This window comes from Syngnathus floridae, unplaced genomic scaffold (assembly GCF_059516105.1).
Source record: "Syngnathus floridae isolate MCC-2025c unplaced genomic scaffold, RoL_Sflo_1.0 HiC_scaffold_78, whole genome shotgun sequence".
NCBI lineage: Eukaryota > Metazoa > Chordata > Actinopteri > Syngnathiformes > Syngnathidae > Syngnathus > Syngnathus floridae.
In genome coordinates, this window is record NW_028284107.1 from 99,943 (window position 1) to 115,000 (window position 15,058).

The following is a 15,058-nucleotide window of genomic DNA, read 5'->3' on the forward strand; positions in this document are numbered from 1 at the left end:
CCGCTGGAGGGAGGTATTTCCCCGCTCCAACGTCACCGGCGGCTTCCGAACGTCTCCCCGAGCGCTCGGAAGTCCGCGCGGGGGGGAGAAGCGGGCCGTGCGAGGTACCGGGTGGAGCTGGGCCGTCACCTGGTCCGCTCGTCGTGCGCGCCGGCCGCTGGAAGTCGCATAAAGCTCCGCGATCTCATCCGCGGAGCTTGTAAAGTGCAGATCCGCTGGGCTGGAGCTATTTTGGGCCACTTGGCGCGCGCGCACGGCCTCCCGGAGGTGCCGGGTGGAGTGCGCGAGCGCACCGGCCGCTGGAAGTCGCATAAAGCTCCGCGATCTCATCCGCGGTGCTTACAACTAGCCGATCCGGTCGGCCTGGAGCTATTTTCGGCCACTTGGCCCGCGCGCACGGCCTCCAGGCTGTCCCGGTGGTCCCGGTCGCCTCCGCGGACGGTTAAAAAAATCTCAAGTGAGCCTACCTTAAGAGAGTGACAGTTACTCCCGCCGTTTGGCCGCTCAAAGTGCCACCGGACGCGCAGCAACGCGAGTGTGCGCTAAGTGCGAGAGGTGGCGTATTTACCCGCCGTGTCCGCTAGAGGGAGGTATTTCCCCGTTACAAGCTCCGGGAAGATCAGCGGGACGCGGAGAACGCTTAGCCGGGGCTCTGGAAGCCTCGTTCGGCTTAGCAAATGAGGAGGAAAGCCTCATGGGAACCGGCTGGAGGTGCTCTGGAAGTTCAGCGGGCCGCGTAAAACGTTTAGCCGGGGCTCTGGAAGCCTCGTTCGGCTTATAAAGTGAGGAGGAAAGCACCCGGGGAACCGGCTGGAAGTGCTGTGGAAGCTCAGCGGGCTGCGTAAAATGCTTAACCGGGGCTCTGGAAGCCTCCTCGGGCGTCAATAGTTAGGAGGAAAGCACCATGAGGACCGGCTGGAGGTGCTGTGGAAGCTCGGCGGGCCGCGTAAAACGCTTAGCCGGGGCTCTGGAAGCCTCGTTCGGCTTATAAAGTGAGGAGGAAAGCAGCCGTGGAACCGGCTGGAGGTGCTCTGGAAGTTCAGCGGGCCGCGTAAAACGTTTAGCCGGGGCTCTGGAAGCCTCGTTCGGCTTAAACAGTGAGGAGGAAAGCACCCGGGGAACCGGCTGGAAGTGCTGTGGAAGCTCAGCGGGCTGCGTAAAATGCTTAACCGGGGCTCTGGAAGCCTCCTCGGGCGTCAATAGTTAGGAGGAAAGCACCATGAGGACCGGCTGGAGGTGCTGTGGAAGCTCGGCGGGCCGCGTAAAACGCTTAGCCGGGGCTCTGGAAGCCTCGTTCGGCTTATAAAGTGAGGAGGAAAGCAGCCGTGGAACCGGCTGGAGGTGCTCTGGAAGTTCAGCGGGCCGCGTAAAACGTTTAGCCGGGGCTCTGGAAGCTTCGTTCGGCTTAAACAGTGAGGAGGAAAGCAGCCGGAGAACCGGCTGGAAGTGCTGTGGAGGCTCGGCGGGCCGCGTAAAATGCTTAACCGGGGCTCTGGAAGCCTCGTTCGGCTGGGAGAGTGAGGAGGAAAGCACCATGAGGACCGGCTGGAGGTCTTCTGGAAGCACAGCGGGCCGTGGAGAACGCTTAGAAGTGCTGGAAGTCGAGTAAGGCTCAGCCATCTCGTCCAAGGTGCTTATAAAGTGCATGTCCGCTCGGCTGGAGGTATTTCCGGCCACCCGGCGCGTGTGCACGGCCTCTGGGTGGCTCCGGGCCGGCTAGAATTCCGGACCGCGATCGCTAACTCGCGGGACCCTAAATGGCCCGCGGACCAGCCGGCGGGACCTCGGTGACCACCCATCCGCCTCGCGGTGGTCCCCGGCCGGGTAGAATTCCGGACCGCGATCGGTAACTCGCGGGACCCTAAATGGCCCGCGGACCAGCCGGCGGGACCTCGGTGACCACCCATCCGCCTCGCGGTGGTCCCCGGCCGGGTAGAATTCCGGACCGCGATCGCTAACTCGCGGGACCGCAATTGGCCCGCGGACCAGCCGGCGGGACCCACTTGACTTCCTATCCGCCTTCGCTGGTTCCCAAGTCGGCTAGAATTCCGGACCGCGATCGCTAACTCGCGGGACCCTAAATGGCCCGCGGACCAGCCGGCGGGACCTCGGTGAAGACCCATCCGCCTCGCGGTGGTCCCCGGCCGGCTAGAATTCCGGACCGCGATCGCTAACTCGCGGGACCCTAAATGGCCCGCGGACCAGCCGGCGGGACCTCGGTGAGCACCCATCCGCCTCGCGGTGGTTCCCGGCCGGCTAGAATTCCGGACCGCGATCGGTACCTCGCGGGACCCTAAATGGCCCGCGGACCAGCCGGCGGGACCTCGGTGAAGACCCATCCGCCTCGCGGTGGTCCCCGGCCGGGTAGAATTCCGGACCGCGATCGCTAACTCGCGGGACCCTAAATGGCCCGCGGACCAGCCGGCGGGACCTCGGTGAAGACCCATCCGCCTCGCGGTGGTCCCCGGCCGGCTAGAATTCCGGACCGCGATCGGTAACTCGCGGGACCCTAAATGGCCCGCGGACCAGCCGGCGGGACCTCGGTGACCACCCATCCGCCTCGCGGTGGTCCCTGGCCGGCTAGAATTCCGGACCGCGATCGGTAACTCGCGGGACCCTAAATGGCCCGCGGACCAGCCGGCGGGACCTCGGTGACCACCCATCCGCCTTCGCTGGTTCCCAAGTCGGCTAGAATTCCGGACCGCGATCGCTAACTCGCGGGACCCTAAATGGCCCGCGGACCAGCCGGCGGGACCCACTTGACTTTCTATCCGCCTTCGCTGGTTCCCAAGTCGGCTAGAATTCCGGACCGCGATCGCTAACTCGCGGGACCGCAATTGGCCCGCGGACCAGCCGGCGGGACCCACTTGACTTCCTATCCGCCTTCGCTGGTTCCCAAGTCGGCTAGAATTCCGGACCGCGATCGCTAACTCGCGGGACCCTAAATGGCCCGCGGACCAGCCGGCGGGACCTCGGTGAAGACCCATCCGCCTCGCGGTGGTCCCCGGCCGGCTAGAATTCCGGACCGCGATCGGTACCTCGCGGGACCCTAAATGGCCCGCGGACCAGCCGGCGGGACCTCGGTGAGCACCCATCCGCCTCGCGGTGGTTCCCGGCCGGCTAGAATTCCGGACCGCGATCGGTACCTCGCGGGACCCTAAATGGCCCGCGGACCAGCCGGCGGGACCTCGGTGAAGACCCATCCGCCTCGCGGTGGTCCCCGGCCGGGTAGAATTCCGGACCGCGATCGCTAACTCGCGGGACCCTAAATGGCCCGCGGACCAGCCGGCGGGACCTCGGTGAAGACCCATCCGCCTCGCGGTGGTCCCCGGCCGGCTAGAATTCCGGACCGCGATCGGTAACTCGCGGGACCCTAAATGGCCCGCGGACCAGCCGGCGGGACCTCGGTGACCACCCATCCGCCTCGCGGTGGTCCCTGGCCGGCTAGAATTCCGGACCGCGATCGGTAACTCGCGGGACCCTAAATGGCCCGCGGACCAGCCGGCGGGACCTCGGTGACCACCCATCCGCCTTCGCTGGTTCCCAAGTCGGCTAGAATTCCGGACCGCGATCGCTAACTCGCGGGACCCTAAATGGCCCGCGGACCAGCCGGCGGGACCCACTTGACTTTCTATCCGCCTTCGCTGGTTCCCAAGTCGGCTAGAATTCCGGACCGCGATCGCTAACTCGCGGGACCCTAAATGGCCCGCGGACCAGCCGGCGGGACCCACTTGACTTTCTATCCGCCTTCGCTGGTTCCCAAGTCGGCTAGAATTCCGGACCGCGATCGCTAACTCGCGGGACCCTAAATGGCCCGCGGACCAGCCGGCGGGACCTCGGTGACCACCCATCCGCCTTCGCTGGTTCCCAAGTCGGCTAGAATTCCGGACCGCGATCGCTAACTCGTGGGACCGCAATTGGCCCGCGGACCAGCCTGCGGGACCCACTTGACTTCCTATCCGCCTTCGCTGGTTCCCAAGTCGGCTAGAATTCCGGACCGCGATCGCTAACTCGCGGGACCCTAAATGGCCCGCGGACCAGCCGGCGGGACCTCGGTGACCACCCATCCGCCTTCGCTGGTTCCCAAGTCGGCTAGAATTCCGGACCGCGATCGCTAACTCGCGGGACCGCAATTGGCCCGCGGACCAGCCGGCGGGACCCGCTTGACTTCCTATCCGCATTCGCTGGTTCCCAAGTCGGCTAGAATTCCGGACCGCGATCGCTAACTCGCGGGACCGCAATTGGCCCGCGGACCAGCCGGCGGGACCCACTCCACTTCCTATCCGCCTTCGCTGGTTCCCAAGTCGGCCACAAATGACGATTATTCGGCCTCTCGCTCTGGAAGTCCCGCCAACTTGCGCGAAAATTTTCTAAGTGCCATCGGCACTTGCTCGGAAAAGTGTCCGCCTCTTCTGGTTCCCTAGGTCGGCCGCCGAATGCGAAAAATCGGCCTCTACCCCGTTTGGGTACCAGGGGTAGGGTGCAGTACCAACTTTGGTCTTCAGGTGCGCCAGAGCGCGATGGTTGGTCCCACTAGTCAGCGTACTCATCGACGGTTTACTCCCCTTTCGCAAAATATAGTGGGCACGTATGTGCAGGACTGTTTATTTTTATTTTGAAAAATTTTCTAAGTGCCAGCGGACGCTGGCACACGACGTGTCCGAGCCACGATGGTGCCCAGGCCGGACAGCGACGGCGAAAAAGCCGCTTCTGGAAGTTTCGAATATGCCAACGGCAAAAGCGGCGTGATGTGTCCGCCTCGGCTGGTTCTCCGGTCGGCCAGAAAAAGTGAAAATTCGGCCTCTCGCTCTGGAGGTCCGACGAACTTTGGCGAATATTTTCTAAGTGCCAACGGGTGTGCGGCCGTAATGTGTCCGACTCGGCTGGTTCCCCGAGTCGGCCCGAACGAGCGAAAATTCGGCCTCTCGCTCTGGAGGTCCGACGAACTTTGGCGAATATTTTCTAAGTGCCAACGGGTGTTACACCGTAATGTGTCCGACGCGGCTGGTTCCTCCGGTCGGCCAGAAAAAGTGAAAATTCGGCCTCTTCGCCTGGAAGTCCGGCCGACTTTGGCGAATATTTTCTAAGTGCCAACGGGTGTTGCGCCGAAATGTGTCCGACTCGGCTGGTTCCCCGAGTCGGCCCGAACGAGCGAAAATTCGGCCTCTTCGCCTGGAAGTCCGACGAACTTTGGCGAATATTTTCTAAGTGCCAACGGGTGTTCGGCCGTAATGTGTCCGACTCGGCTGGTTCCCCGAGTCGGCCCGAACGAGCGAAAATTCGGCCTCTTCGCCTGGAGGTCCAACGAACTTTGGCGAATATTTTCTAAGTGCCAACGGGTGTTGCGCCGAAATGTGTCCGACTCGGCTGGTTCCCCGAGTCGGCCCGAACGAGCGAAAATTCGGCCTCTTCGCCTGGAAGTCCGACGAACTTTGGCGAATATTTTCTAAGTGCCAACGGGTGTTCGGCCGTAATGTGTCCGACTCGGCTGGTTCCCCGAGTCGGCCCGAACGAGCGAAAATTCGGCCTCTTCGCCTGGAGGTCCAACGAACTTTGGCGAATATTTTCTAAGTGCCAACGGGTGTTGCGCCGAAATGTGTCCGACTCGGCTGGTTCCCCGAGTCGGCCCGAACGAGCGAAAATTCGGCCTCTTCGCCTGGAAGTCCGACGAACTTTGGCGAATATTTTCTAAGTGCCAACGGGTGTTCGGCCGTAATGTGTCCGACTCGGCTGGTTCCCCGAGTCGGCCCGAACGAGCGAAAATTCGGCCTCTTCGCCTGGAGGTCCAACGAACTTTGGCGAATATTTTCTAAGTGCCAACGGGTGTTACGCCGAAATGTGTCCGACTCGGCTGGTTCCCCGAGTCGGCCCGAACGAGCGAAAATTCAGCCTCTTCGCCTGGAAGTCCGGCCGACTTTGGCGAATATTTTCTAAGTGCCAACGGGTGTTCGGCCGTAATGTGTCCGACTCGGCTGGTTCCCCGAGTCGGCCCGAACGAGCGAAAATTCGGCCTCTTCGCCTGGAAGTCCTGCCAACTTGAGCGAATATTTTCTAAGTGCCAACGGGTGTTCGGCCGTAACGTGTCCGACTCGGCTGGTTCCCCGAGTCGGCCCGACCGAGTGAAAATTCGGCCTCTTGCTCTGGAAGTCCTGCCAACTTGAGCGAATATTTTCTAAGTGCCAACGGGTGTTCGGCCGTAACGTGTCCGACTCGGCTGGTTCCCCGAGTCGGCCCGACCGAGTGAAAATTCGGCCTCTCGCTCTGGAAGTCCTGCCAACTTGAGCGAATATTTTCTAAGTGCCATCGGGTCTTGCCCGGAAAAGTGTCCGACTCGGCTGGTTCCCCGAGTCGGCCCGAACGAGCGAAAATTCGGCCTCTCGCTCTGGAAGTCCTGCCAACTTGAGCGAATATTTTCTAAGTGCCATCGGGTCTTGCCCGGAAAAGTGTCCGACTCGGCTGGTTCCCCGAGTCGGCCCGAACGAGCGAAAATTCGGCCTCTTGCTCTGGAAGTCCTGCCAACTTGAGCGAATATTTTCTAAGTGCCATCGGGTCTTGCCCGGAAAAGTGTCCGACTCGTCCGGTTCCCTAGTTCGGCCACATAATGTGAAAATTCGGCCTCTTGCTCTGGAAGTCCTGCCAACTTGAGCGAATATTTTCTAAGTGCCATCGGGTCTTGCCCGGAAAAGTGTCCGACTCGTCCGGTTCCCTAGTTCGGCCACATATTGTGAAAATCCGGCCTCTTGCTCTGGAAGTCCGACAAACTTTAGCGAATATTTTCTAAGTGCCAACGGCTATTCTGCCGTAACGTGTCCGACTCGGCTGGTTCCCCGAGTCGGCCCGAACGAGCGAAAATTCGGCCTCTTGCTCTGGAAGTCCTGCCAACTTGAGCGAATATTTTCTAAGTGCCATCGGGTCTTGCCCGGAAAAGCGTCCGACTCGGCTGGTTCCCCGAGTCGGCCCGAACGAGCGAAAATTCGGCCTCTTGCTCTGGAAGTCCTGCCAACTTGAGCGAATATTTTCTAAGTGCCATCGGGTCTTGCCCGGAAAAGCGTCCGACTCGGCTGGTTCCCCGAGTCGGCCCGAACGAGCGAAAATTCGGCCTCTTGCTCTGGAAGTCCTGCCAACTTGAGCGAATATTTTCTAAGTGCCATCGGGTCTTGCCCGGAAAAGTGTCCGACACGGCTGGTTCCCCGAGTCGGCCCGAACGAGCGAAAATTCGGCCTCTTGCTCTGGAAGTCCTGCCAACTTGAGCGAATATTTTCTAAGTGCCATCGGGTCTCTCCTTGAAAAGTGTCCGACTCGTCCGGTTCCCTAGTTCGGCCACATATTGTGAAAATTCGGCCTCTTGCTCTGGAAGTCCGACGAACTTCGGCGAATATTTTCTAAGTGCCATCGGGTCTCTCCCGGAAAAGTGTCCGACCCGTCCGGTTCCCTAGTTCTGCCACATAATGTGAAAATTCGGCCTCTTGCTCTGGAAGTCCTGCCAACTTGAGCGAATATTTTCTAAGTGCCATCGGCTCTTGCCCGGAAAAGTGTCCGACTTGGCTGGTTCCCTAGTTCGGCCACATAATGTGAAAATTCGGCCTCTTGCTCTGGAAGTCCTGCCAACTTGAGCGAATATTTTCTAAGTGCCATCGGGTCTTGCCCGGAAAAGTGTCCGACACGGCTGGTTCCCCGAGTCGGCCCGAACGAGCGAAAATTCGGCCTCTTGCTCTGGAAGTCCTGCCAACTTGAGCGAATATTTTCTAAGTGCCATCGGGTCTCTCCTTGAAAAGTGTCCGACTCGTCCGGTTCCCTAGTTCGGCCACATATTGTGAAAATTCGGCCTCTTGCTCTGGAAGTCCGACGAACTTCGGCGAATATTTTCTAAGTGCCATCGGGTCTCTCCCGGAAAAGTGTCCGACCCGTCCGGTTCCCTAGTTCTGCCACATAATGTGAAAATTCGGCCTCTTGCTCTGGAAGTCCTGCCAACTTGAGCGAATATTTTCTAAGTGCCATCGGCTCTTGCCCGGAAAAGTGTCCGACTTGGCTGGTTCCCTAGTTCGGCCACATAATGTGAAAATTCGGCCTCTTGCTCTGGAAGTCCTGCCAACTTGAGCGAATATTTTCTAAGTGCCATCGGGTCTTGCCCGGAAAAGTGTCCGACTCGTCTGGTTCCCCGAGTCGGCCCGAACGAGCGAAAATTCGGCCTCTTGCTCTGGAAGTCCTGCCAACTTGAGCGAATATTTTCTAAGTGCCATCGGGTCTTGCCCGGAAAAGTGTCCGACTCGGCTGGTTCCCCGAGTCGGCCACGGAATGTGAAAATTCGGCCTCTTGCTCTGGAAGTCCTGCCAACTTGAGCGAATATTTTCTAAGTGCCATCGGGTCTTGCCCGGAAAAGTGTCCGACTCGGCTGGTTCCCCGAGTCGGCCCGAACGAGCGAAAATTCGGCCTCTTGCTCTGGAAGTCCTGCCAACTTGAGCGAATATTTTCTAAGTGCCATCGGGTCTTGCCCGGAAAAGTGTCCGACTCGGCTGGTTCCCTAGTTCGGCCACATAATGTGAAAATTCGGCCTCTTGCTCTGGAAGTCCTGCCAACTTGAGCGAATATTTTCTAAGTGCCATCGGGTCTTGCCCGGAAAAGTGTCCGACTCGGCTGGTTCCCTAGTTCGGCCACATAATGTGAAAATTCGGCCTCTTGCTCTGGAAGTCCTGCCAACTTGAGCGAATATTTTCTAAGTGCCATCGGGTCTTGCCCGGAAAAGTGTCCGACTCGGCTGGTTCCCTAGTTCGGCCACATAATGTGAAAATTCGGCCTCTTGCTCTGGAAGTCCTGCCAACTTGAGCGAATATTTTCTAAGTGCCATCGGGTCTTGCCCGGAAAAGTGTCCGACTCGGCTGGTTCCCTAGTTCGGCCACATAATGTGAAAATTCGGCCTCTTGCTCTGGAAGTCCTGCCAACTCGAGCGAATATTTTCTAAGTGCCATCGGGTCTTGCCCGGAAAAGTGTCCGACTCGTCCGGTTCCCTAGTTCGGCCACATAATGTGAAAATTCGGCCTCTTGCTCTGGAAGTCCTGCCAACTTGAGCGAATATTTTCTAAGTGCCATCGGGTCTTGCCCGGAAAAGTGTCCGACTCGGCTGGTTCCCTAGTTCGGCCACATAATGTGAAAATTCGGCCTCTTGCTCTGGAAGTCCTGCCAACTTGAGCGAATATTTTCTAAGTGCCATCGGGTCTTGCCCGGAAAAGTGTCCGACTCGTCCGGTTCCCTAGTTCGGCCACATAATGTGAAAATTCGGCCTCTTGCTCTGGAAGTCCTGCCAACTTGAGCGAATATTTTCTAAGTGCCATCGGGTCTTGCCCGGAAAAGTGTCCGACTCGTCCGGTTCCCTAGTTCGGCCACATAATGTGAAAATTCGGCCTCTTGCTCTGGAAGTCCTGCCAACTTGAGCGAATATTTTCTAAGTGCCATCGGGTCTTGGCCGGAAAAGTGTCCGACTCGTCCGGTTCCCTAGTCCGGCCACATAATGTGAAAATTCGGCCTCTTGCTCTGGAAGTCCTGCCAACTTGAGCGAAAATTTTCTAAGTGCCATCGGGTCTCTCCCGGAAAAGTGTCCGACTCGTCCGGTTCCCTAGTTCGGCCACATAATGTGAAAATTCGGCCTCTTGCTATGGAAGTCCGACGAAGTTCGGCGAATATTTTCTAAGTGCCATCGGGTCTCTCCCGGAAAAGTGTCCGCCTCGTCCGGTTCCCTAGTTCGGCCACGGAATGTGAAAATTCGGCCTCTCTGAGGTACCAGGGGTACGCATTTAGGTACCAGGGGTAGTCGCTGAGGTACCAGGGGTATGCATTTAGGTACCAGGGGAGACCACTACGGTCTGTTGGTCCCCCTAGTTAGTGTACTCATCGGTTTACTCCCCTTTCGCAAAATATAGTCGGCACGTATGTGCAGGACTGTTTATTTTTATTTTGAAAAATGTTCTAAGTGCCAACGGAAGCTGGCACACGAACTGTCCGAGCCACGATGGTGCCCAGGCCGGACAGCGACGGCGAAAAAGCCGATGTGTGTTTGATGGAAGTTTCGAATATTTTCAAAGTGCCAACGGCACTTGCGGGGTGATGTGTCCGCCTCGTCTGGTTCCCCAGGTCGGCCAGAAAAAGTGAAAATTCGGCCTCTTCTCCTGGAAGTCCGGCCAAGTTTGGCGAATATTTTCAAAGTGCCAACGGCACTTGCGGGGTGATGTGTCCGCCTCGTCTGGTTCCCCAGGTCGGCCAGAACAAGTGAAAATTCGGCCTCTTCTCCTGGAAGTCCGGCCAAGTTTGGCGAATATTTTCAAAGTGCCAACGGCACTTGCGGGGTGATGTGTCCGCCTCGTCTGGTTCCCCAGGTCGGCCAGAACAAGTGAAAATTCGGCCTCTTCTCCTGGAAGTCTGGCCAAGTTTGGCGAATATTTTCAAAGTGCCAACGTCACTTGCGGGGTGATGTGTCCGCCTCGTCTGGTTCCCCAGGTCGGCCAGAACAAGTGAAAATTCGGCCTCTTCTCCTGGAAGTCTGGCCAAGTTTGGCGAATATTTTCTAAGTGCCAACGACTCAACAGCCGTAAAGTGTCCGCCTCGGCTGGTTCCCCATAACGGCCAGAACAAGTGAAAATTCGGCCTCTTCTCCTGGAAGTCTGGCCAAGTTTGGCGAATATTTTCTAAGTGCCAACGACTCAACCAGCGTAAAGTGTCCGCCTCGGCTGGTTCCCCATAACGGCCAGAACAAGTGAAAATTCGGCCTCTTCTCCTGGAAGTCTGGCCAAGTTTGGCGAATATTTTCTAAGTGCCAACGACTCAACCAGCCTAAAGTGTCCGCCTCGGCTGGTTCCCCAGGTCGGGTACCACAAGTGAAAATTCGGCCTCTTCTCCTGGAAGTCTGGCCAAGTTTGGCGAATATTTTCTGAGTGCCAACGACTCAACCAGCCTAAAGTGTCCGCCTCGGCTGGTTCCCCATAACGGCCACCAAAAGTGAAAATTCGGCCTCTTCTCCTGGAAGTCAAGCCAAGTTTGGCAAATATTTTCTAAGTGCCAACGACTCAACCAGCCTAAAGTGTCCGCCTCGGCTGGTTCCCCAGGTCGGGTACCAAAAGTGAAAATTCGGCCTCTTCTCCTGGAAGTCTGGCCAAGTTTGGCGAATATTTTCTAAGTGCCAACGACTCAACCAGCCTAAAGTGTCCGCCTCGGCTGGTTCCCCAGGTCGGGTACCACAAGTGAAAATTCGGCCTCTTCTCCTGGAAGTCTGGCCAAGTTTGGCGAATATTTTCTAAGTGCCAACGACTCAACCAGCCTAAAGTGTCCGCCTCGGCTGGTTCCCGATAACGGCCACCAAAAGTGAAAATTCGGCCTCTTCTCCTGGAAGTCTGGCCAAGTTTGGCAAATATTTTCTAAGTGCCAACGACTCAACCAGCGCAAAGTGTCCGCCTCGGCTGGTTCCCCATAACGGCCACCAAAAGTGAAAATTCGGCCTCTTCTCCTGGAAGTCAAGCCAAGTTTGGCAAATATTTTCTAAGTGCCAACGACTCAACCAGCGCAAAGTGTCCGCCTCGGCTGGTTCCCCATAACGGCCATGAAAAGTGAAAATTCGGCCTCTTCTCCTGGAAGTCAAGCCAAGTTTGGCAAATATTTTCTAAGTGCCAACGACTCAACCAGCGTAAAGTGTCCGCCTCGGCTGGTTCCCCAGGTCGGCCACCAAAAGTGAAAATTCGGCCTCTTCTCCTGGAAGTCTTGCCAAGTTTGGCGAATATTTTCTAAGTGCCAACGACTCAACCAGCGTAAAGTGTCCGCCTCGGCTGGTTCCCCAGGTCGGCCACCAAAAGTGAAAATTCGGCCTCTTCTCCTGGAAGTCAAGCCAAGTTTGGCAAATATTTTCTAAGTGCCAACGACTCAACCAGCGTAAAGTGTCCGCCTCGGCTGGTTCCCCAGGTCGGTCACCAAAAGTGAAAATTCGGCCTCTTCTCCTGGAAGTCAAGCCAAGTTTGGCAGATATTTTCTAAGTGCCAACGACTCAACCAGCGTAAAGTGTCCGCCTCGGCTGGTTCCCCAGGTCGGCCACCAAAAGTGAAAATTCGGCCTCTTCTCCTGGAAGTCAAGCCAAGTTTGGCAAATATTTTCTAAGTGCCAACGACTCAACCAGCGTAAAGTGTCCGCCTCGGCTGGTTCCCCATAACGGCCACCAAAAGTGAAAATTCGGCCTCTTCTCCTGGAAGTCAAGCCATGTTTGGCAAATATTTTCTAAGTGCCAACGGCTCTTGAGCCGAAAAGTGTCCGCCTCGGCTGGTTCCCCATAACGGCCACCAAAAGTGAAAATTCGGCCTCTTCTCCTGGAAGTCAAGCCAAGTTTGGCAAATATTTTCTAAGTGCCAACGACTCAACCAGCGTAAAGTGTCCGCCTCGGCTGGTTCCCCAGGTCGGCCACCAAAAGTGAAAATTCGGCCTCTTCTCCTGGAAGTCTTGCCAAGTTTGGCGAATATTTTCTAAGTGCCAACGACTCAACCAGCGTAAAGTGTCCGCCTCGGCTGGTTCCCCAGGTCGGCCACCAAAAGTGAAAATTCGGCCTCTTCTCCTGGAAGTCAAGCCAAGTTTGGCAAATATTTTCTAAGTGCCAACGGCTCTTGAGCCGAAAAGTGTCCGCCTCGGCTGGTTCCCGCGGTCGGCCTTCAAAAGCGAAAATTCGGCCTCTTCCCCTGGTAGCCCTGCCAACTTGTGCGAATTTTTTCTAAGTGCCAACGGCTCTTGAGCCGAAAAGTGTCCGCCTCGGCTGGTTCCCTCGGTCGGCCCCAAAAAGCGAAAATTCGGCCTCTCCCTCTTTAGGTACCAGGGGCTGGGGTACCAGGGGGAGGGTGCAGTACCAACTTTGGTCTTCAGGTGCGCCAGAGTACGCTAAATGGTCCCCCTAGTCAGCGTACTCATCAACGATTTACCCCCCTTTCGCAAAATATAGTCAGAACGAGCATGGGGGGCGCATAATTTACCCCACAAAATGAAAGGGCCCGGTGCCGAGCGCTTGGTCATGGCCGCCAGCAGCGCCCCTTGCTCGGTGGGAACACAACACGCAGGGTTGCACAGCACCCTGGAAGGCACAAAGAGAGTGAAAAATTTTCTAAGTGTCACTCTTGACGAAAAATGTCTAAGTGCCTCTCTTGACGAAAAATTTCTAAGTGCCACGCTTGACGAAAAATGTCTAAGTGCCACAGCGCTCGAAAATTTCCTAAGTGCGAGCACGGCTGTGAAATATTCAAAGTACAAGGAACGCTGGCAGAATCTCTCGACGGCCGTCTGCTCCCGGCGGCCGCCGTGAAGTCTCCCCTCCCGGGGACGGCTGTCTGCTCCCGGCAGCCGTCCTTAACCCCCTCCCCACACGTTGGACGAACACCAGCCGAGGGCGAAAGGCTCGCGGTGTGGAAGGATCGTGGCCACGGCTAATCTAGCGATGCCCGCGTTGGACGGTCACACCGCACGACAGAGCGGGGCCTGCATCCGGCGCGAGGCGGCCTTCAGGCACGTGGCTCGAGACGACCTCACCCGCCCTAGCCCGGAGCGGAAAGACTTTGAAATTTTCAAAGTCCAAGGAACACTGGCAGAATGGGAGGACCGGCCGCCTCCTTAAACACAGGCCGGAGAGATGGAGCGGGATCAGCGGCCCGCGCGTTGAGCGAACACCGGCCGAGGGCGAAAGGCTCGCGGTGTGGAAGGATCGTGGCCACGGCTAATCTAGCGATGCCCGCGTTGGACGGTCACACCGCACGACAGAGCGGGGCCTGCATCCGGCGCGAGGCGGCCTTCAGGCACGTGGTTCGAGACGACCTCACCCGCCCTAGCCCGGAGCGGAAAGACTTTGAAATAGTCAAAGTCCAAGGAACACTGGCAGAATCTCTCGACGGCCGTCTGCTCCCGGCGGCCGCCGTGAAGTCTCCCCTCCCGGGGACGGCTGTCTGCTCCCGGCAGCCGTCCATAACCCCCTCCCCACACGTTGGTTGAACATCAGCCGAGGGCGAAAGGCTCGCGGTGTGGAAGGATCGTGGCCACGGCTAATCTAGCGATGCCCGCGTTGGACGGTCACACCGCACGACAGAGCGGGGCCTGCATCCGGCGCGAGGCGGCCTTCAGGCACGTGGTTCGAGACGACCTCACCCGCCCTAGCCCGGAGCGGAAAGACTTTTCAAAGTCCAAGGAACACTGGCAGAATGGGAGGACCGGCCGCCTCCTTAAACACAGGCCGGAGCGACCGAGCGGGATCAGCGGCCCGCGCGCAGGGTCTTTGAAATGTACAAAGTCCTAGGGACAATGGCAGAATCGCTCGACGGCCGTCTGCTCCCGGCGGCCGCGGTGAAGGGACTGTACACCCCACCCGGGGACGGCTGTCTGCTCCCGGCAGCCGTCCTTCCCCCCCACCCCACACGTTGACCGACACCGGCCGAGGGCGAAAGGCTCGCGGTGTGGAAGGATCGTGGCCACGGCTAATCTAGCGATGCCCGCGTTGGACGGTCACACCGCACGACAGAGCGGGGCCTGCATCCGGCGCGAGGCGGCCTTCAGGCACGTGGTTCGAGACGACCTCACCCGCCCTAGCCCGGAGCGAAAAGACTTTGAAATATTCAAAGTCCAAGGAACACTGGCAGAATGGGAGGACCGGCCGCCTCCTTAAACACAGGCCGGAGCGACCGAGCGGGATCAGCGGCCCGCGCGGAGGGTCTTTAAAATGTACAAAGTCCTAGGAACAATGGCAGAATCGCTCGACGGCCGTCTGCTCCCGGCGGCCGCGGTGGAAGGACTGTACACCCCACCCGGGGACGGCTGTCTGCTCCCGGCAGCCGTCCTTCCCCCCCACCCACACGTTGACCGACACCGGCCGAGGGCGAAAGGCTCGCGGTGTGGAAGGATCGTGGCCACGGCTAATCTAGCGATGCCCGCGTTGGACGGTCACACCGCACGACAGAGCGGGGCCGCATCTGGCGCGAGGCGGCCTTCAGGCACGTGGTTCGAGACGACCTCACCCGCCCTAGCCCGGAGCGGAAAGACTTTGAAATTTTCAAAGTCCAAG